This window comes from Schistocerca serialis, chromosome 10 (genome assembly GCF_023864345.2).
Source record: "Schistocerca serialis cubense isolate TAMUIC-IGC-003099 chromosome 10, iqSchSeri2.2, whole genome shotgun sequence".
NCBI classification, from domain to species: domain Eukaryota; kingdom Metazoa; phylum Arthropoda; class Insecta; order Orthoptera; family Acrididae; genus Schistocerca; species Schistocerca serialis.
The window spans coordinates 205,811,462-205,834,944 of record NC_064647.1 but is presented as its reverse complement, the minus strand read 5'-3'; the positions used below and the strand labels follow the sequence as shown (position 1 = coordinate 205,834,944).

Below are 23,483 nucleotides of genomic sequence, written 5' to 3'. Positions count from 1 at the left end.
ACAAGTTCACCAAGGCATTGTTGGTCCAGATTGTCCCACTCCTAAACGGCGGTTCGTCGGAAATCAGACTGATTGGTGGGTCACGTCGTCCATACACAGCCCTTTTCAATCTACCCAGACATGTTTGATAGTGTTCACGTCTGGACAACTTTCTGGCCACTCTAGTCGAGCGATATCTTTATCCTGAACGAAGTCATGCACAAGGTGTGAACGATGGGGGCGCAGATTGCCGTCCATGAAGACGAATGCCCCGCCAAATGGCAACAGCGCATGGCGGCCTGGATGGTCACCCATCCAAGTGCCGACCACGCCCGACTGCGCTTAACTGCGGTGATCTCACGGGAACCGGTGTATCCACTGCGGCAAGGCTGTTGCCACCCTACCATATACACCAGACAGAATTGTCGTTCGCTAGGTGCTCTCGTATGTGGTGCAAATCTGCCGTTTATTTTCCCCTTCGCTCGCGGGAGTCCACACGCCTGGGAGTAGGAGAAAACCGCGCTTCTGTCGTCTTCGTGTAGTGCGGTGGACAGTTCTTGTGATTTGAGAATAAGAGAGAATAAAACACTGGCAGAGCAGCACTTTCGCGAATGAACTCCCGCCGCAGCCGAGGAATGGGAGCGCCAAGTTGTGCGGGTCCCCAGCTGCTGCTGCTGCCGGGCGCGCGGGACAAAAGTTTGCCCGCAGTGTCCCCAGTGGAACTGAGTGACCGTCCACAGCCGCGCGAGACGGCCTCGCGTATACAAAACGCCCCCCCCCCCCCCCCCCCAGCCAGTGTGCGGTTTTTGCTAAGTTTCCTCCCAGGGGTCAGGCCAATTCTGGGCTGTTTCCTCGCATTCTCGTACAGGAGAAAGTTCTGGTCACAACTGGAGGGAAAAAACTCCTTTACAGTACCCGATATTCTCATCATCGTTTAGCCGTCGGCACACGGACCGTGCATCAGAGCGTTGAGCGTGCCGAGATTCTGACGCCATAGCGTGGAATAGCACGTTCGGGAGTCTTTCCGAACGTGCAGAGCAATATCTGGCATGTCAGATATTCTGAGCGTGCGTCTGAGCGTTGACCAATGAGATGGCACAGCGCCACCTACGTCACACGCACGCCGTCTCCCTTCAGTACGGAGTTGAGAGCGCCATATTGGCGTTCATTTCAAGCCTATATGTACATATGCCGTTTCTGAGCACCAGCGTATTGAGAATCACTGGAAAACTCGTAGTTAACTGTGTGATTGGTTCCAGCAAAATAATGAGAAAGATCGTATTCGTGGCAAAGGAATTCTTGTAAGTTGCGTATTATGAGAGTAGGCTATTTGAAGGCAGCGACACACTGAAGATCCACCCAAAAGGCATTGTTCTTAGTACAATTTGTTATAATTAAACTACAATTAGTAACATATCTACAATTGTTTTCTGCAGTACCTAACATACTGTGATTAGACGTTCGGAGTCTGTTATTGGTGTAGTGTTATAAGTAGTGCGCTGCCCCCTACAGATTAGTTTGATGGGGTGGTGGTTCGCTTCTTGCCACTTCCACATTTTTTTCCTAACATTCGCGTTTTTATTGGGTTCTGATACTTTATTATTAGTTTAATATAAGTATATGCTATAATATTTGATGTTATGTAAATATAAGTTCACCTTTTTTTGAGGGGTGACTTTGTTCGCTTGGCTTAATCTACAGGACAGTTTCCGCTACTTGTATAAAGATATTTTGCTCCTTTTTCTTTTACGCTTCGTAATTCACATGTTGCAATGATTCTACTACTGGATAGGAGCACTGATCAAGTAAGACTGACCTTGGGGTTTTACTAAAAGTGGGAATGATGAAATAATGTTTATCTTATGCGGAGAAGTACTCCAAATTTGTACAGCACTGCTTGTAATGGAACTTTTATAAGCCTGTGTCCTTATTGACTAGACATGGTACTTTCCTTTTCGTGGACCATGGAGGAAGTGTGCGTTTTAATAGAGCGCCAGTTGAGTAAACAATGTGATTTACGAACTAGAAACATCCTTCATTTGCCGCCGGAGTGCGTTGCGATCGCGTATGCCACGATGGGGCCCCACGTACCGTATGCACAAGTCGCATCGTTCCTGAGCGTTCAGCAGAGCGTTGAACTTGGCACGCTCAACGTTAACGTTCGACAGCACGGTCCGTGTGCCGACGGCTTTAGGTTCTGAATGTTAGAGAGCTCTTAGCGCACATATAACACGTCAGCCTCAGTTGCAAATAGAAACCAGTCTTTACCTAGGTTTCAGCCAAAATAATTTGGCCTTCTTCAGAAGCTATTGTCACTAAACTATTGCATGCCAAAGGTTGGCCATGTCAAGTATAAAACTATAGCACCATAGTATCCAGTCATAAATCTACATTACTTAGCTGTGAGAAACAGCGCGGACGAGTTCCGGTGTAGCTCTCGCGGCCTACCGACCTCGTCTCCAAAGCTCTCTTTAATTTTCCTGTAGGCAGCATCTATCTTACCCCTAGTGAGATATGCCTCTACATCCTTACATTTGTCCTCTAGCCATCCCTGCTTAGCCATTTTGCACTTCCTGTCAATCTCATTTTGAGACGTTTGTATTCCTTTCGTGTACTGCATTTTTGTATTTTCTCCTTTCATCAATTAAATTCAGTATCTCTTCAGTTACCCACGGATTTCTACTAGCCCCCGTCTTTTTATCTGCTTGATCCTCTGCTGCCTTCACTATTTCATCTCTCAAAACTACCCATTATTCTTCTACCGTATTTCTTTCCCCCATTCTTGTCAGTCGTTCCCTAATGCTCTCCCTAATGCTCTCTACAACCTCTAGTTCTGTCAGTTTATCCAGGTTCCATCTCCTTAAATTCCTACCTTTTTGCAGTTTCTTCAGTTTTAATCTCCAGTTCATAACCAATAAATTGTGGTCATAGTCCACACCTGCCCCTGAAAATGTTTTACAATTTAAAACCTGGTTCCTAAATCTCTGTCTAACCATTGTATAATCTATCTGAAATCTTCCAGTGTCTACATGCCTCTTCCACGTATACAACCTTCTTTCATGATTTTTAAACCAATTGTTAGCTATGATTAAGTTATGCTCTGTGCAAAATTCTGCCAGGCGGCTTCCTCTTTCATTCCTTAACCCCATTCCATATTCAATTACTACTTTTCCTTTTCCTACCATCGAATTCCAGTCCCCTATGACTATTAAATTTTCGTCTCCCTTCGATAACGATACTACGTATAACTACAAAATTCATGCACACCATTCAACAGTCTCCAGCCATCCGAACTACATATGTACGTGAAAACAAACATTACTACAAACAACAGCCATCGTTCACATGAAAGCAGGTTTCAGAACTTCTCCTCGTAAATGCCTGTACATGTTCAAAAATCCCTGGTGGGCCCGAATGCATTGAGAACCATCCACAATGCGTTCTCGGAGATGGACAGTACCAGCAGGGCTGCAATATAGCAAAGGCTTTAAATGGTTCCGGAACAAAAAAACTTCAGTAGGTTGAAGTTGGGGGATCTGGTAGACTATGGTTATACGCGCGCCACGACTCGTGTCGAAGATTTGTGATATGCATTCCCGAACACAAAGATGAAAGTGTGCCGGTGTACCATCGCGCAGGTTCCTCATAAATATCCCTTCAGCACAAGGAATGTTATCTAAGCAGTCGATTAGTTTTTGCATACGACGTACTGTGGAAACCATAGATTTCCGGACCTACGCTAATTGGACTTAACCTGCTTGTTCTTTTACCCTCTAGTCGTTCCATTCGCTGGTGTCTGTAACAGACAAACACCCAGTGTAAGTCGAGATATCTGTTTTGGGAATGCTCACTTTCTTGCTTGTGTTTGCTTTCAAATAAAGTGTTTTGGAAAGTGACTCTGCCCTGAGAAAACACTGTCTTGTTCCTCTAAATATCATTCAGCGAAGATTCGCTATCATCAGTATGTGTGCTTCATTTTATTAACAGCACACACTACTGTTACAGAAGCCATTAGTGCGGCTAGTATTTTGGTAGAGTTTGCTCCGTGCAGTTTCCATGTTTTGCATGTTGTCGTATCTCAGGCTGTAAGTGTACGCCCAAGTACACACTGTCACGAATGGCGCGCGGTCTAAAATTTTCACGTCTTGATCATTTCGCGAGACGTTTGTAAGCTATAGTAAATGCTGCTCCTCCCTAACGATTCGCCGTTATTAAACGACCCCGTGACGAAACGTGTCGCTCTTATTTGGATCATCTCTTTCTTTCTTTCTTTCTTTCTTTCTTTCTTTCTTTCTCGGACCTTTGTCCCGCTCCAACGCGGGGTTGGCTTTGTTATGACGGATTTGGCAGTGTTAATGGCAGAGGGTGGCCGGATGCACTTCCTGCCGCCACCCCGTACCCCCAGGGATGGACTCAGTGTACCCCAGCTGTCTGCGACTAGTGTAAGTCATTAAATAGTGCAAATGTGTTCAGACGTCTGCGAGCCTTGTAACTGTGGCGGAACAAGGGGACCAGCCCGGTATTCACCTAGTGGGATGTGGAAAACCGCCTAAAAACCACATCCAGGCTGGCCGGCACACCGGCGCTCCTACCAGAGTCCAGGAAGCAGCGCGTTAGCGCTTTCGGCTACCCTGGCGAGTTATTTGGATCCTCTCTCTCTTCTGTCAGTCTTACTTAGTAAGGGTCCTTACTAATCAACAGTATCAAAAATCGGTCGAGCGATTGATTTGTAAACCACCTCTTTCGTGGACGAATTACGTTCATCGTGGTTCTCCGAATGAATCTGTGCGGCACGTGCTTTTCCTACAGTTAGTTTCTATGATCTTGTACCTCAGTCAGTAAAAGCGGAACCCTTACAGGATGACTTAGTTGTCCGTCCGTCCGTCCGACTGTTAAAAAACCCTTTTCCTCGTTAACGGGTAGACGTATGAAGTTCAAATTTTGTCATTCAATAATGTCTACGGTCTCTTGGTGGTGTAAAAAAATTAACCTTTGTCAGTGCAGACAAAAGATACTGCCATTTATGTCAATGTAGCAGTCGAAGCCTCTCATTACTACCTAGAAGGTACTTCTCGTTGACCTAGATTCTTGATATGTGGCAAGAAGCAAGGTAACGCAGTAAAAGGAGAGAGAAACTCCAAAAATTGTTAAATTGTAATTAACACGCGAAAAAGATTATTTTTTCGTTTATCACATTGACTATCTGTCCTTCTGTTAAGACCTTTTTTCCTAGAATTGGGTAGACTTATACACTGAAGAGCCAAAGAAACTGCTACACCTGCCTAATATCGTGTAGAGCCCCCACGAGCATGCAGAAGTGTTGCAACACGACGTGGCGTGGACTCGACTCATGTCTGAAGCAGTGCTGGAGTGAACTGACACTATGAATCCTGCAGGACTGCCCATAAATCTGTAAGAGTACGAGGGGGTGGAGATCTCTTCCAAACAGCACGTTACAAGGCATCCCACATATGCTGAATAATGTTCATGTCTAGGGAGCTTGGTGGGCGGCGGAAGTGTTGAAACTCCTGGAGCTACTATCAGTTCTGGACGTGTGGGGTGTCGGATTGCCCTGCTGGAATTGCCCAAGTCCGTCGGAATACACAATGGACATGAATGGAAGCAGGTGATCAGACAACCTGCTTACGTTCACCTGTCACAGTCGTAACGACGTAACTAGACATCACTCCAACTGCACACGTCCCACACCGTTACAGAGCCTCCACCAGCTTCAACATTCCCCTGCTTACATGCGGGTTTGATGGATTCATGAGGTTGCCTACATATCTGTACACGTCCGTCCGCTCGATATAGTTTGAAACGAGACGCGTCCGACCAGGCAACATCTTTCCAGTCATTAACAGTCCAATGTCGACGGCTCCGAAATACCATATCGATGATGTTTCATTGAATGGTTCGCACTTTGACACTTGTTGATGGCCCAGCTTCGAAATCTACAGAAATCTGCTGAAGGGTTGCACCTCTGTCACGTTGAACGATTCTCTTCAGTTGTTGTTCGTCCCATTCTCACAGGATCTTTTTCCGGCCGCAGCGATGTCGGTGATTTGAAGTTTTACCGTATTCCTGATAGTGACGGTTCATTCGGGAAATGGTCGTATGCGAAAATACCCACTTCATCGCTACCTCGGAGATGCTGTGTCACATCGCTCGTGCACCGACTGTAACACCACGTTCAGACTCACTTAAATCTTGATATCGCGCTATTGTAGCAGCAGTAACAGATCAAACAACTGCGGCAGACTCTTGCTGTCTTACGTAGGCGTTGCCCATCGCTGCTCCGTATTTTGCCTGTTTGCATATCTCTCTAGTTTAATACGCATGCGTATACCACTTTCTATGGCACTTCAGTATATCTTGCCTGTGTCGATAACTGGCGAAAATCGTAGAGATTCTCGATTGTGAAAGTCCCCTGCAGGAATGTTGAGCCATGCCGCCTCCGTAGCCCTCCATGATAGTGAAGGTGTTGCCAGTACAGAAATTTGTGTCTCATAAACGTTCGATGGGATTCATGTCAGGCTATCTGCGTGACCAAATCATTCGCTCGAACTGTCGAGAATGTTCTTCAAACTAATCCCGGACAGTTGTGGCTTGGTGACAAGCCGCATTGCCATCCACAAAAATTCCATCGTTGTTTGGCAACGTGAAGTCGACGAATGGTTGTAAATGGTCTCAAAGTGGCCGAACATAACCATTTCCAGTCGATGATCGGTTTATTTGGACCAGAGGACGCAGCCCATTCTGTGTAAACACGGCCCACACCACTATGGTGTCCATTCATGTGCATTGTGCATTCCGACGGACTTTGGCAATTCCAGCAGGACAGTGCGACGCCCCCACACGTCCAGAATTGCTACAGAGTGGCTCCAGGAACACTTCTGAGTTTAAACAGTTCCGCATGCCACGTCATGTTGCGGGACTTCTACGTGCTCGCGGCGGTCCTACACGATATTAGGCAGACGTACCAGATACTTTGGCTCTTCATTGTAGATTTGCTTTAATAAAGCCTAAAAGGAAAGGAAGATTGATTCCTGTGCTCCATCATTTTGAAAGTCATAATGCAGTCGTGGAGTGCATCCCACATTCGTAATGGAAGGTAACTTGATACAGTGAAACTACTTTATTTAAATGAGTGTGTCTGTACTTAAATTGCTGAATTACTGAGACACACAATGTCCTAGCGCAGCGCAATCTGACTGCTCAAAAAAAGATAACCAGACGTCAAATAATTCAAAAGAATGGCCCTGACTAAAAAGAAATCCTAGCAATAACCTATACATTTTATTAAGCACTTACCTCACAAAAATCTTCATTACGCAAACTACTGCAATACAGCGAGCGTCAGAACTGCCAGCTAAATATAATATTTTAACTACGAAAGCTACTAACTGCTAATAGGCATGTGGTTAGCAAAAGAAAGATTTTGTTGCAAACCAAATAATGTATTTTTTTTACCTTAATAATGTGATATCCAGTTCAGACACGAATATAAATCGTCATTGACATCTAGTACAAAGGTATATAATCATGAATAATATTTAATCTCCAAGAGGAACACGTGCAGATCGTTAACCTGCGCTAACACTTCGGACCTCTACCCTCCATTAATGCTCACATCTAACATCCATCACTGCCGGCTGTTCACCTCCAACTGCCCAACAGTACTTCCATCACTGCTGCCGATTAACTTCCAACAACGAGACCGACCGACCACAGAGTCACTTAGGCCGGTATTACACTATCAAATATCTTTGTCAAAGATATGATCAAATATGTGATCAAATATTCCGTCAAATACATTTGACAAAGATTTTTGACGTAGCGCTAGAAGGGGTATTACACTGTCATCATATTTTTCGTCAAAGTTCAAGATGGCTGACAACAACAACTTGTTATTAACCGCAGCATTTGCATGTACCACAATTGCACAGTGTGCATATGTGGAGGAGAAGCGAGGGAAAAAAAAGAAAACATACCTGGATGAAGCCGTGGGTTTTACGACGACACGATAAAAGCATTCAACAAAACTTTTTACGTGAGCTTAATAGTGGAGGACGTCAAGACGTACATCAGTTACTTAAGAATGGATGAGCATACATTCCTATATGTGCTCAATGAAGTGTGTCCTCATATCACAAAGCACAATATTCACTTAAGAACTGCTACATCTGCAGAAGACAGGCTCACTGTAACACTCCGATTCCTTGCTATAGGAGATGGTTGGGTTGGGTTAGGTCAGGTCAGGTCTCCAATTTTGTTAATCTGTTTTTGTATTCAGCGTTCCTCACGTTGTAAAGCGCCTCATCAGCTTCATACATCTCTATTAATTTTGTAGTTGTCGGCACACACCAATTGTATTTACCGGCAAAGTTTATAAGAACACTACAGACGACAGAATGCTGCAGCGATGCTAGCGCTCCATGTGGTAACATATCACATTGCAGTGAACAGAAGACAAGCGACGTCTTTGATCAAATCTACAGCGAGGCCCTAGATTTGATCAAATATTGGACGACATTTGAGAAAGTTCCCTATTACACCATCAAATTTTCTTTGACAAAGATATTGGACAAAGAATTTTGATAGTGTAATACCTGCCTTACAAAGAAAGCGCAGTCAGAGATCGAATGCAAAGCGCTACACAGCGCTGCCAACACAGAAGCAACCCACTCACAATAGTAGTGATCTCTGCAGTTTGAGCTGGGCGTAACTGGAGCAGGTCGATGGCTGTACATGCAGCGCGATTTAAATCGGGCCGAGATAGAGGCAGTTTAATTCCGCTGCGGTATTCACATTGCGAGCGCGGAATGGGCGACGACCGCGGGTCAGCCTAAATAGCGCAGGTGTCCGGTCGCGCCTGGACCGGTTCGCACCTTCCGCGTCAGACGCAGCACCAGCCCAGCCCAGCCTTACGAAGCGGGCCGGCCCAGGCCACGCCTCAGCTCTTACGCGTTGTCTGCGCCGCATTTAACAGCCGCGCGTAAATGACTCCACCGTGACTCACTGGAAACCGCGTTAGGTAAAGACGACTCACACACTGCCTAATTACACCACTTTGTAGTGCCGGGTGTATCCATATTGGGAACACTGTGTTTAGTGAAATTTGCGCCCATCCTGTAAAATTTGCAGTCCACTACTGCTGCGAACTACCTGTCCGACCAAGTCAGGGTCCACCTGTACCCGAGAGTCCACGGGTACCGGAAACGCCCCGTATTCCTGCACCGAGGTGCTGCACACGGCTGTGTTAGCCGCATCGACGCCGCCATAAAAATGACCACCGGCGTAGACCTCGGAAATGCTGTGTCCCATCACACCAAGTTCAAACTCACTTAAACATTGGTAACCTGCGTTTGTAGCAGCAGTAACCGATGTAACAACTGCGCCAGACACTCACTGTTTTGCGCGACTGATGACCTCGCCATTTGGTCCCATATCCCTCTCAATCAATCAAGAACGACACATTCCACTGCGCAAATTAGAAGCAGAAATTGCGGGTGGACAAGTATTAGCGGGGAAGATAAAGAGAGGACACTTAGCCTTGTGAAGGCGTTGCCGACCGCAGCACCGTATTCTGTCTGTTTGTGCCTCTCTGAATTTGAATACGCCTGCGTATACCAGTTTCTTTGGCGCTTCAATGTATTTGCCTCGGCGCTGGTTTCGTATAGCACCATTTTGCCATACACAGTATGCTTTCACTACGGCTGCATGCGAAGAGTTTACGAACTTAGCTGTTTCTGAAATGCTTCCACCCTTGGCCAATAATCATGTCCATTTGGACATAAAATAAATCGCTCCTTTTGTTCATTACGCTAACGACTGGACTGTTTACTGCGTCCCTCCGGCAGCTTTATATACCGTCTACTACTAGTGCTGCCATCTGCCGTAGTGGGTGGTTATTGTACGTTGACGTCGAACATAGCCAGTGGTTACATTAATGTGACGGGGCCTTGTATAAAGAAAAGATCTGCTTTGCACTCACAGTTCCAGGTAGGCGCATGTAGCTGTATGAGTCAGAGGGGAAGTTGTGTGCAGTTTATGTGATCTATATACATCCATAGTCCTTGCTGTTTAGTAAGTACCCAAGCCCCCCCCCCCCCCCCCCCCCCCCACGTCCTAATGTATAGAACAGCCGGGTAACTTCAACTCCATTTTTAGAAAACGTAGCTGTTTGACGCTTTTCAATGTTTATGACGTGTATCTCCTGAACTATGTGTCATAAAATAGTGTGATTTCGCAGGTGCAGCCAGTGGTATATGTAGATAATGCCAGCAAATTGTTTTGCGAGAAGAGCTGTTAGTAGAGAAGCAATAAATTAAGACGAATGCCTCAAGCTGAAGTTTAACTGCGTAAACAGTGGAAATGTGGGAAGCGATGAACGTTTCTTGTATCATTTTGTGGGGAGTGTCAGCGAGAAAATGTTTCGTAAAGGTTTTAAGTTGCATTGAAATGTTGTTCAAAGCCGCTAACTGCTCTCGTTTTCAAACACTGGATAAAATAGTCTGGTAACTTGCACGCGTGAGTCACACTGCCTCTAGATATGTGCAAAGCTTCTAGCCGTAATGCTTGACTTAGTTTGGTTAACCCTTTAACGTAAGATTACACTCCTTATTGAGTAATCATAAAAGCATTTTAATTTTTAATTCGTTGAATAACTGAAAATTTTTGAAAATTGTAGTTTTGTTGGCCCTGGTAGCCATTAGGTAGGCAACCTGCAAATAGGACAATGCCCCGGATTGGCCGTTTAGTGATACAGTTGTACAACGTATCAGATGTGCATTGCAAGTACGATATACTGATCCACGTGTATGTACCAAACTTTTTGTATTAGTTTAAAATATGCAGTTTCAAGTACAAGAGAGATGATCTCTTTTAATTCATTATTTGTAATTTGGCTTTTGTTTCCCATCGACGTTACTGAAGATGTGGTCCCACGTAATAATTCAGGAACTGCATTCGACAGAAAATAAAACAGATAATAATCATAGAGAATAAAATTCTTCTGGGTATTATGCCGCGTCATTGCTAAAAACAAACAACAATAATAAACTAAGACCGACGGTTCGGCCGAATTGCAACGGCCTTCCTCAGGGCACGACTGGTTTTGCATGGGGACAGGTGCTTCTACAGGGTGGCGCACGAATTGTGTTACCATTTTGTTTTTTAATATAAACTTTATTGTCAATACAATGTGAAAGGAACATATACTACAATGAAGAGCCGTCCATGGAGATTTGTTCTAACTCAGCACATGCTCAATATGTCCACTATTTCGTTTCCTAACTTCCTTCAAATGAACGCTGAAGTTAGTGATTACCCTACGGCACATGTCTTCTGTAATTTCACTGCAAGCTTGAAGAATAAGTCTTCTGAGCTCCATTAAATCACGTGGACGTTTCGGGAAAATTTTTTCCTTTAGGTACCCCCAAAGAAAAAAGTCACATAGCTTGAGGCCTGGACTATTGGGGGGCCAATTTTGTCAGTCATTGAAGCGACCTGGAAACTTGACTAAAATAATCCGTATGTCGAAATGCTCGTGTAAAAACTCCAGCACAGTGTTTTCAGTATGTGGCCTTGCTCCATCTTGCATGAACCACTGCGTGCTGAAGGGCAAGGCAGTATCAAGAAGCTGTGGAATGAAGCTATTGCGAAGCATGCTCAAATAACGCTCGCTGTTCACAGTTTCTTCAAAGAAAAAGGGTCCGATAAGTCCGTGACTGGAAATTGCTGCCCACGCTGTAAGCTTCGGAGCATAATGTTGTCGTTCATGAAGCACTTGTGGGTTTTCAGTGGCCTAAAAGCGTACATTTTGTTTGTTAACCACACCGTCAAAATGAAAATGCGCCTCGTCTGAAAACTAAACGTTGTCGAGAGTTTCTTCCCTATCCTCCGCCCACTGAGCAAACAGTCGTCTCTGCTGCTTGTGTTCTTCAGTGAGCTTCTGTGCACAGGTCATCTTGTATGGGTAAATATGGAGGTCACTTTTAAGAATGCGTTGGACGGAGCGTCTGGATATTCCCAGTTGCACTGCTGCCTTCCTACACGATTTCCCGGGACTTCTCTGTACAGCAACTCGTACCGCTTCAGTATTCTCCGGCGAACAAACAGGCTTAGGCAGAGGTCGCTTCGCTTCCAATACCGTTCCCTCCTGTGCAAATTTATCGTACAACCTGTGGATGGTGTTCTTGCAACGGACCCATCGTGTGTTAAACTGTTGTCGAAAACGCCTCTGAGTCACAACAAGGCTTTTCGTTTCATGAAAACGTACAACTGCCGATCGTTGCTGTGTCATGTCTTCCATTGTCAGCCATTGCTGCTTACTAGTTTCCTAGCGGCAGTATCGTGAATTACACGTCATTTCCTAACTCATTTGTTTTTCCAAGCTCTGCTGGTACTGCTGTAGAGATCCCAGCGGGATATCTAATGTGCGTCGTAAATTGTGAAAGAAACAATGGCTAACACATTTCGTGCGCCACCTTGTATTTATTACAGACTATAGATGTCTGACGTCACTGTTGTAAAATATAAGACTGAAAATTTCAGCATTCCAGCTCTTGCTACAGTACCTCTAGTACGCCATGTAAGAGTCCTCGCCTCTTCTACCTGCGGGGCAAGATGCCGAGTTCGGACGGAAGGATTAGTGCAAGTTTCCTCTTCCGTGTCTGGACGCAAATTTTAGTGGGTGCAGTTAGCACGACACGGCCTCGTAGTGTCCTAATCCCGTTGGAAAGGTCCCCGGGCTCCTCTGTTCTTCCCTGGGGAATGCCGCCGCTGTAATCGAAACGGCCAGGATGCTACCTTCCGGTGCGGGCGAGGGCAACCGCCTGGCGTTCGCAATTCCCTCCCCCCCCCCCCCCTCCCCCTTCCTCGCCACTCACGTCGCGCTCTCATTTCCTGATTGACAAATGACTGTCTGCCCTCGTGAGGGACGCCCGTGCCTAGTCGGTTTGTGGCACACAAAGCCATTATCATTTGTTGCCACGCCGTCCCACCTAATACACGATTCTTTTTTTTTTTATCAAAGGAAGGAATTAGACGGTTCAACAACCCATCGGCGATTACGTCATCAGAGGAAGAGAAACTCGTACAACCTTGAGGAAGATAATCGGTCTTGTCCGTTCCAAAGGAACCATCCTGGTATTTTCCGTAACCCATCCGAGATTGATGGGACACACATGTCCCCGTCAAATGATACACGGCTTTGATCTCTGGGGCGTCTTTAACCCGTTTCTGTCCACTACTACCATCCAGCGAGAAGCTTGCGCAACTTGGAGAAAAGTACTGCGGACATTAGGGTGGGTACACAGAATTGTCTGAGCGTGTTTTTATAGCTGTCTCAGACTGGCGTGGGCAGGCCATGTGAAATATTTGATTTCCAAGGTCGGTCGATCAGTCAGCATCCTACGATCGGTACCTCACGTACGTTGGGAAGCTGATGTTACGCTCGTACTCACTCTCCGTGGCATGATTCGGGCTATACTGTTTTTTGCTCGCATATCATGTCGTTTCTGGAAACCCAGAATCTACTCTGTAGGAATCAACATGGATTCCGGAAACAGCGATCGTGTGAGACCCAACTCGCTTCATTTGTTCATGAGACCCAGAAAATATTAGATACAGGCTCCCAGGTAGATGCTATTTTCCTTGACTTCCGGAAGGCGTTCGATACAGTTCCGCACTGTCGCCTGATAAACAAAGTAAGAGCCTACGGAATATCAGACCAGCTGTGTGGCTGGATTGAAGAGTTTTTAGCAAACAGAACACAGCATGTTGTTATCAATGGAGAGACGTCTACAGCCGTTAAAGTAACCTCTGGCATGCCACAGGGGAGTGCTATGGGACCATTGCTTTTCACAATATATATAAATGACCTAGTAGATAGTGTCGGAAGTTCCATGCGGCTTTTCGCGGGTGATGATGTAGTATACAGAGAAGTTGCAGCATTAGAAAATTGCAGCGAAATGCAGGAAGATCTGCAGAGGATAGGCACTTGGTGCAGGGAGTGGCAACTGACCCTTAACATAGACAAATGTAATGTATTGCGAATACATAGAAAGAAGGATCCTTTATTGTATGATTATATGATAGCGGAACAAACACTGGTAGCAGTTACTTCTGTAAAATATCTGGGAGTATGCGTGCGGAACGATTTGAAGTGGAATGATCATATAAAATTAATTGTTGGTAAGGCGAGTGCCAGGTTGAGATTCATTGGGAGAGTCCTTAGAAAATGTAGTCCATCAACAAAGGAGGTGGCTTACAAAACACTCGTTCGACCTATACTTGGGTATTGCTCATCAGTGTGGGATCCGTATTAGGTCGGGTTGACAGAGGAGATTGACAAGATCTAAAGAAGAGCGGCGCGTTTCGTCACAGGGTTATTTGGTAAGCGTGATAGCGTTACGGAGATGTTTAGCAAACTCAAGTGACAGACTCTGCAAGAAAGGCGCTCTGCATCGCGGTGTAGCTTGCTGTCCATGTTTCGAGAGAGTGCGTTTCTGGATGAGGTATCGAATATATTGCTTCCCCCTACTCATACCTCCCGAGGAGATCACGAGTGTAAAATTAGAGAGATTCGAGCGCGCACGGAGGCTTTCTGGCAATCGTTCTTCCCTCGAACCATACGCGACTGGAACAGGAAAGGGAGGTAATGACAGTGGCACTTAATGTGCCCTCCGCCACACACCGTCGGGTGGCTTGCGGAGAATAAATGTAGATGTAGATACTGTATTGTCGATGCACGTTATATGGCAATGCCTCGACATCTGTACTAAGCAAGGCTGAAACTCCGCAGTACCGCGCCATACGCATCCGTCGTGGGGCAATGAATCCTACACTTGTTAATAGGCTTTTGGTTGAGGCAAGGGAGGTGCCCCTTCAATTCTAGAGAACTGTCTTGGCTTGGAAATTCATCTTCAGTAGAGCAGCCCAAGCAGTTCTTAACTGCTGTATTCAAGACAATGGATACATGGATAGAACTCGGAGGAGGGGTACCCCTCCAAGTTTAAGGTTTCAGGCTGCGAAGATATGTGATACCCTTCGTCCTAAAAGAAGCTCTACCTCCTGCACTTAGTTTGAAATATGAAGTACCAGGAGGGTCGGATAGAACTTTGACGACTTCTACTGACGTCTCCCGTCTGGCTGCATCAACGTGGCCCGCATCTGTCAGAATATTCACTGACGGCATCAAAACAGGAAAGGGTACTGGCTTTACGGACTATTGCGGAAAGCCACTACCTTGGGCTTCGTTTACGTCAGCATCTTCACTGCCGCAGTTTTTGCAATTAAGGAAGCCCTTCAGTATGCGTCAAGCGATATTGTTGTTGTTGCACATTCGAGGAGTACACTGGAAAATCAGGAAAAGCAACAGTGGGACTCCAACACTAACAGCCATGTCTTTAGTTGGTGCCTTTGTACCGCGGTTTCGCAGGGTCGGCAGTGTTAGGATCGGATTTGGCGAGGTTAATTTTAAGGGGTGGCCGGACAACACTAACCGCCATGTACTCGGATCTAATTAATTCAAAAATTGGTGCAAATGGCTCTGAGCACTATGGGACTCAACTGCTGTGGTCATAAGTCCCCTAGAACTTAGAACTACTTAAACCTAACTAACCTAAGGACATCACACACATCCATGCCCGAGGCAGGATTCGAACCTGCGACCGTAGCGGTCGTGCGGTTCCAGACTGTAGCGCCTTTAACCGCTCGGCCACTCCGGCCGGCGATGTAATTAATTAATCAATGTGCAACTCGACATAAACGTGTCCAGTATTATGGATCTAGGGACACACCAGCACCTCATGTAACGAGATGGCGGCCTACCTGGCGAAACAAAGTGGATCGATGGCCAACCGTGCCACACATACAAATTTTGTTGCTGGCCAAAGGGAAAAGGTCACCAAGAATTATCAAAAACGTGGGAGATCTCATGACAGTCCAGAGGAAGACGTTACGTCGCAATACAGTCAGGTATTCCGCGAAAAACCTGGCTCTTCCAAGACAAGCTATCTAGACAGCGTGCATCAGGCTCTGTCACAGCTGCTATCCTTCACATCTTTGTAGGATGAAAGTTCAGCCATCTCCATATTGCGAAGTCCACCCAACTAAGATTGCAGACCTAAACCATGTGATACTAGGGTGTTCACGCTATGGCAGACAATGTCGCAAGTTTCTTCAGGCCTTGATCAGAGCAGGAATTCCCCAACATACATCTGTGATTCATGTGTTTCGACAGCTGAACACAACGGACTATGTTAGTATCGCTCGTTTCTGGAAGAAGCCGGTATCCTGTTATAAGTCAGACACAAAGATTCCAACGTAAGATGATGGATACGTGGAAAGTGCTGTGTGTGCGAATGTAAAAGGTGTGCCGTGAATTTTACCTGGAATTAATGTAATTTCTAACGCCTATGCTGTATATAGGATGAAATTTTAACCCTGGATAGCTCATGCCAGTAGGAACGAAAATTAATGTTGTGTAGGGCGACAGCGCACAATTTTTGTTGTTGTGGTCTTCAGTCCTGAGACTGGTTTGATGCAGCTCTCCATGCTACTCTGTCCTGTGCAAGCTTCATCTCGCAGTACCTACTGCAAACTACATCCTTCTGAATCTGTTTAGTGTATTCATCTCTTGGTCTCCCTCTATAATTTTTACCCTCCACGCTGCCCTCCAATACTAAACTGGTGATCCCTTGATGCCTCAGAACATGTCCTACCAACCGATCCCTTCATCTAGTCAAGTTGTGCCACAACCCCCTCTTCTCCCTAATCCTATTCAATACTTCCTCATTAGTTATGTGATCTACCCATCTAATTTTCAGCATTCTTCTGTAGCACCACATATCGAAAGCTTCTATTCTCTTCTTGTCCAAACTATTTATCGTCCACGTTTCACTTCCATACATGGCTACACTCCATACAAATACTTTCAGAAACGACTTCCTGACACTTAAATCTATACTCGATGTTAACAAATTTCTCTTCTTCAGAAACGCTTTCCTTGCAATTGCCAGTCTACAAATCCTCTCTACTTCGACCATCATCAGTTATTTTGCTCCCCAAATAGCAAAACTCCTTTACTACTTTAAGCGTCTCATTTCCTAATCTAATTCCCTCAGCATCACCTGATCTAATTCGACTACATTCCATTATCCTCGTTTTGCTTTTTTTGATGTTCATCTTATATCCTCCTTTGTCCATTCCGTTCAACTGCTCTTCCAAGTTCTTTGCTGTCTCTGACAGAATTAAAATGTCATCGGCGAACCTCGAAGTTTTTATTTCTTCTCCATGGATTTTAATTCCTACTCCGAATTTTTCTTTTGTTTCCTTTACTGCTTGCTCAATATACAGATTGAATAACATCGGGGAGAGGCTACAACCCTGTCTCACTCCCTTCCCAACCACTGCTTCCCTCTTGTAACTGCCATCTGTTTTCTGTACAAATTGTAAATAGCCTTTCGCTCCCTGTATTTTACCCCTGCCACCTTAAGAATTAAAGCTGCATGCCCTCGGGAAAAATTACGGCTGTAGTTTCCCCTTGCTTTCAGCCGTTCGCAGTACCAGCACAGCAAGGTCGTTTTGGTTAGTGTTAAAAGGCCAGATCAGTCAATCATCCAGACTGTTGCCCCTGTAACTACTGAAAAGGCTGTTGCCCCTCTTCAGGAACCACACGTTTGTCTGGCCTCTCAACAGATACCCCTCCGTTGTGGTTGCACCTACGGTACGGCTATCTGTATCGCCGAGGCACGCAAGCCTCCCCACCAACGGCAAGGTCCATGGTTCATGGAAACGAAACTTGGCACCACGCGCTCCGATTGCCCATAGGATTGCCCTGTTAGCGTTCGTTCGTCGGTTGACGGGCAGATCTATGGTTGTCGGTTCACACATACAAAGGTCCCTCGCCCCGTCAACGTGATAACACACACGTGTCGAATAGGTCTTCCTGTTTGTCTCCACCTCATGTCAGAGGCATTCACACGTAAGCTTCGCTTCGGAGCACACACAGGTCACCTGCGATTTAGTCATACAGGCATACAAGAAGCATGGCGGCACAGTATTCGTTTGAAGAACGAGATATGTTTTTTGTTTATGGAATAGCCGAGGTAATGCGCATGAATTTCGACTATTGTGTGCGGAACGGTACCCAGCAAGGAACCACCCACACCTGCAAACGTTTGCAACAGTTCACCGGCGACTTGGCAACACACTCGCTAGCGGGATATCACCGTGATGCTGGAAGAACTCGAACACGACGGGATGCTGCATTTGAAGAGACTGTTCTCGAGCGCTTGAAGGAAGCACCTACTACAAGTACTCGAGCGGTTGGACACAGCATCGCCACCTACGGCAGCCAAAGCGTTCGCGGTCATGCGTTGTCCAGAGCATTCGGCAACAGGGCAATTCCGCGGGCAATCGGAGCGCACGGCGCGAAGTTTGCGTAGTTCAAAAATTGTGCGTTGTCGACCTACGCAACGTCAGTAATTATGGTTCCTACTGGCATCAGCTATCCATGGTAAAAATTTGACACAATTTTTCTCCACCCTGTATACAGGGTGGTCCACTGATCGTGACCAGGCCAAATATCTCACGAAATAAGCGTCAAACGAAAAAACTACAAAGAACGAAACTCGTCCAGCTTGAAGGGGGAAACCAGATGGCGCTGTGGTTGGCCCGCTAGATGGCGCTGCCATAGGTCAAACGGATATCAACTACGTTTTTAAAAAATAGGAACCCCCATTTTTATTACATATTCGTGTATTACGTAATGAAATCTGAATGTTTTAGTTGGACCATTTTTTTCGCTTTGTGATAGAGGGCGCTGTAATAGTCACAAACATGTGGCTCACAATTTTAGACGAACAGTTGGTAACAGGTAGGTTTTTAAATTAAAATACAGAACGGAGGTACGTTTGAACATTTTATTTCGGCTGTTCCAGTGTGACACATGCACCTTTGTTAACTTGCCATTTCTGAGAACGCATGCTGTTATAGCGTGATTACCTGTAAATACCACATTAATGCAATGAATGCTCAAAATGATGTCCGTTCACCTCAATGCATTTGGCAATACGTGTAACGACATTCCTCTCAACAGCGAGTAGTTCGCCTTCCGTAATGTTCGCACATGCATTGACAATGCGCTGACGCATGTTGTCAGGTGTTGTCGGTGGATCACGATTGCAAATATCCTTCAACTTTCCCCACAGAAAGAAATCCGGACTCACCTCGAAAGATGTTCTCCGTAGTTGAGAACGAAACGTCAGGGAGAAGTAGTTCTACAGATCGAGCACGGCATCTTAGCCCGGAAGTGTTTACTGATGAAGACGCCGGCCGTGAAAGCCGACATGGCTAAATGATGAATGCCAAAGGCCAATAAATTAAAAAACAAGAAAAAGCTGCCACAATGAGTGTTTCGCGATAATCAGCTCACCATCTTCACCCTTTCATGATAGTCTGAAATTACTGACTGTATTTCTTATACGTGATAAGATGCAAATATTTCGCGTTACTAAACGGGTCACGTAGTGCTCGTGTGTCCACTGACTGACGCGGTGGCCAAGCTTGTGTACTCTTTCCGTAGCGTTATTCTGCGTTGAAGTCAAGTTTCACTTTGCACTCACGTTAAAAACATATTGGAAAGTGGAACGTGGCTTGAGTGCAGCAAAATGCTGCGAAACGAGGACAGGAACTCGATCACCGGAACAGCCGGTGGACGCACTGCAGTAAGGCACCAGCACAGAGCATTTGGTGACTTACAACAAAGTTTAAACAAGATGTCAAAACTTTTTAAACTTTTTCCTGAGTCTATGTATGAATTATTCGAAGCTAAAAAACATACACTGCCGGAAAAAACATTAGCGCATCTAGAGAGACGCCGATTTTGATCGTATGGCCGCATATGCGAGCTGGGTGATAGAAGATGTACTGATACACAACTGGCCATTAAAATTGCTACACCAAGAAGAAATGCAGGTAATAAACGGGTATTCATTGGACAAATATATTATATTAGAACTGACATGTGATTACATTTTCACACAATTTTGGTGCATAGATCCAGAGAAATCACTACCCCGAACAACTACCTCTAGCCTTGATACTCCTGGGCATTGAGTCAGAGCTTGGATGGCGTGTACAGGTACAGCTGCCCATGCAGGTTCAACACGATACCACAGTTCATCAACAGTAGTGAGTGGCGTATTGTGACGAACCAGTTACTCGGCCACCATTGACCAGACGTTTTCAGTTGGTGAGAGATCTGGAGAATGTGCTGGCCAGGGCATTTTCCGTATCCAGAAAGGCCCGTACAGTACCTGCAACATGTGGTCGTGCTTTATTGTGCTGAAATGTAGGGTTTCGCAGGGATCGAATGAAGGGTAGAGCCAGGGTCGTAACACATCTCAAATGTAACGTCCACTGTTCAAAGTGCCGTCAATGCGAACAAGAGGTGACCGAGACGTGTAACCAGTGGCACTCCATACCATCACGCCGGGTGATACGCCAGTATCGTGATGACGAATACACGCTTCGAATGTGCGGTCACCGCGGTGTCACCAAACACGGATGCGACCATCATGATGCTGTAAACAGAACATGGATTAATCCGAAAAAATGACGTTTTGCCATTCGTGCACCCAGGTTCGTCGTTGAGTACACCATCGCAGGCTCCTGTCTGTGATGCAGCGTCAAGGGTAACCGCAGCCATGGTCTCAGAGCTGACAGTCCGTGCTGCCGCAAACGTCGTCAAACTGTTCGTGCTGATGGTTGTTGTCTTGCAAACGTCCCCATCTGTTGACTCAAGGATCGAGACGTGGCTGCACGATCCGTTACAGTCATGCGGATAAGATGCCTGTCATCTTGACTGCTAGTGATACGAGGCCGTAGGGATCCAGCACGGCGTTCCGTATTACCCTCCTGAACCCACCGATTCCATATTCTGCTAACAGTCATTGGATCTCGACCAACGCGAGCAGTAATGTCGCGATATGATAAACCGCAATAGCGATAGGCTACAATCCGACCTTTATCAAAGTGGGAGTCGTGATGGTTCCGATTTCTCCTCCTTACACGAAGCATCACAACAACGTTTCACCAGGCAACGCCGGTCAACTGCTGTTTGTGTATGAGAAATCGGCTGGAAACTTTCTTCATGTCAGCACGTTGTGAGTGTCGCCACTGACGCCAACCTTGTGTGAATGCTCTCAAAAGCTAATCATTTGTATATCACAGCATCTTTTTCCTGTCGGTTAAATTTCGCGTCTGTAGCACGTCATTTTCATGGTGTAGCAATTTTAATGGCCAGTAGTGTAATACAGTAGGGGGCGGGTAGGTGAACCGTTGCAACGTACATCGCACGACTAGCAGTATCTCACGAATAGCTGACTGAATACTTTATCTGCTACTTGTGGATCGCCCTGTATCGTTCGCCTCTGCTGCATTCCTTTCGGAGGAAAGACTCTCAGCCCACCAGATCTGCTGGGACCGCACCTCCTTCCTCTTTCAGTCAACAAACTGGTCCCCCTACGCGTCTCTCTGGAGACCCTTCCGTGTTTATCGAAAGGCACCCATGCAATGCCGCAGCCACACTCGTAGGGTTCAAATGCGCCGGAACCAGCTTGAACGAACCCGTGGCGGACGGGATTTGCGACAATGCGATGACGTGAAATCTGTCATGCCTGCCGAATTCGCAATGTGAGGAGTGTCATGACGGACCGAACGAGATTCGTGGGGAAAAGAAAGAAAGAAAGAGAGCGTGGGAGAGGCGTCCGCATTGTACTCCTCCCAAAACGCACATTCGGCTATTTCCGCCTACACTCGATTCGTCTCGGGTTTGCAGCTCATGACGCAGACCAGTGAAAGTTGTTGTTGTTGTTGTTGTTGTTGTTGTGGTCTTCAGTCCTGAGACTGGTTTGATGCAGCTCTCCATGCTACTCGATCCTGTGCAAGCCTCTTCATCTCCCAGTACCTACTGCAACCTACATCCTTCTGAATCTGCTTAGTGTATTGATCTCTTGGTCTCCCTCTACGATTTTTACCCTCCACGCTGCCCTCCAATGCTAAATTTGTGATCCCTTGATGCCTCAAAACATGTCCTACCAACCGATCCCTTCTTCTAGTCAAGTTGTGCCACAAACTTCTCTTCTCCCCAACCCTATTCAATACCTCCTCATTAGTTACGTGATTTACCCACCTTATCTTCAGCATTCTTCTGTAGCACCACATTTCGAAAGCTTCTATTCTCTTGTTGTCCAAACTGGTTATCGTCCATGTTTCACTTCCATACATGAAACATGGACGATAACCAGTTTGGACAAGAAGAGAATAGAAAGTGAAAGTTAACTTACTTAATTGTTAGTGTTACAGAAACAACACATGCCTGTGCGGTCAGTCATCAAACGTAGTAAAAGAATGCGCGCTACGAGTCTTTGTGGATTAACACACTCAGTTTCAAACCTTAGTGACATGCTTATGGCCAGAAGGCACAAATTTACTCCTAAATACTTTTTCAGCGTCGATTGCTTATCCCATTGCCGTTTTTCTGTTCTTTTTTTGTTTTATAATTCTTTCTTCTATCAACATTGCTTAATACAATGAAGCGCCAATGAAACTGGAACAGACATGCGTAGTCAAATACAGACAAATGGAAACAGGCAGAATACCGTGCTGCGGTCGGCAACTCCTATATGACAACTGTGAGACGCAGTTGTTACATCGCTCACCACTGCTACAAGCGCAGGTTGTCAAGGTTTGAGTGAGCTGGAACGTGGTCTTGAAGTCGACGCACGAGCGATGGGACACAGCATGTCCGAGGTAGCGGTGAAGTGGGAAATTTCCCGTACGACCAAATCAGTAGTGTACCGCAAATATCAGGAATCCGGTAAAACATCAAATCTCTCGGAAAAAGATCCTGCAAGAACGGGACCAACGACGACTGAAGAAAATCGTTTAACGTGAGAGAAGGGCAACCCTTCCGAAAATTGCTGCAGATTTCAATGATGGACCATCAACAAGTGTCAGCGTGCGAACCATTCAGCGGAACATCATCGATAAGAGCTTTCAGAGCCGAAGACCCGCTTTGTACCATAGATGACTGCACGACACAGAGCTTTACGCCTCGCCTGGGCCTGTCAGCACCGACATTGGACTGTTGATGACTGGAAACATGTTGCCTGGTCGCACGAGTCTCGTTCCATATTGTATCGAGTGGACGGACTTGTACGAGTGTGGAGACAATCTCATGAATCCATGGACCCTGTATGTCAGCAGGGGAATGTTTAAACTAATGGAGGCTATATAATGGTGTTGGGCGTGTGCAGTTGGAATGATATGGCACCCCTGATACATCTCAGTAAGAGTCTGACAGCTGACACGTGACACGTATGTAAGCATCCTGTCTGACCAATCATGCCCATTGTGCATTCCGACAGAATTTGGCAATTACAGCAGGACGATGCGACATCCACACTTGAAAAATTGCTACAGAGTGGCTC

General features: G+C 45.9%; 1 protein-coding gene and 1 pseudogene across 1 annotated transcript in view; one reads left to right on the top strand and one right to left on the bottom strand.

The window, feature by feature from the left end:
* Positions 1-23,483, top strand: part of LOC126424886 (hepatocyte nuclear factor 3-alpha-like) — a 433,342-nt gene that overhangs the window by 101,544 nt on the left and 308,315 nt on the right. The gene's annotated exons all lie outside the window — the stretch shown is intronic.
* Positions 259-376, bottom strand: LOC126425548 (5S ribosomal RNA; annotated as a pseudogene).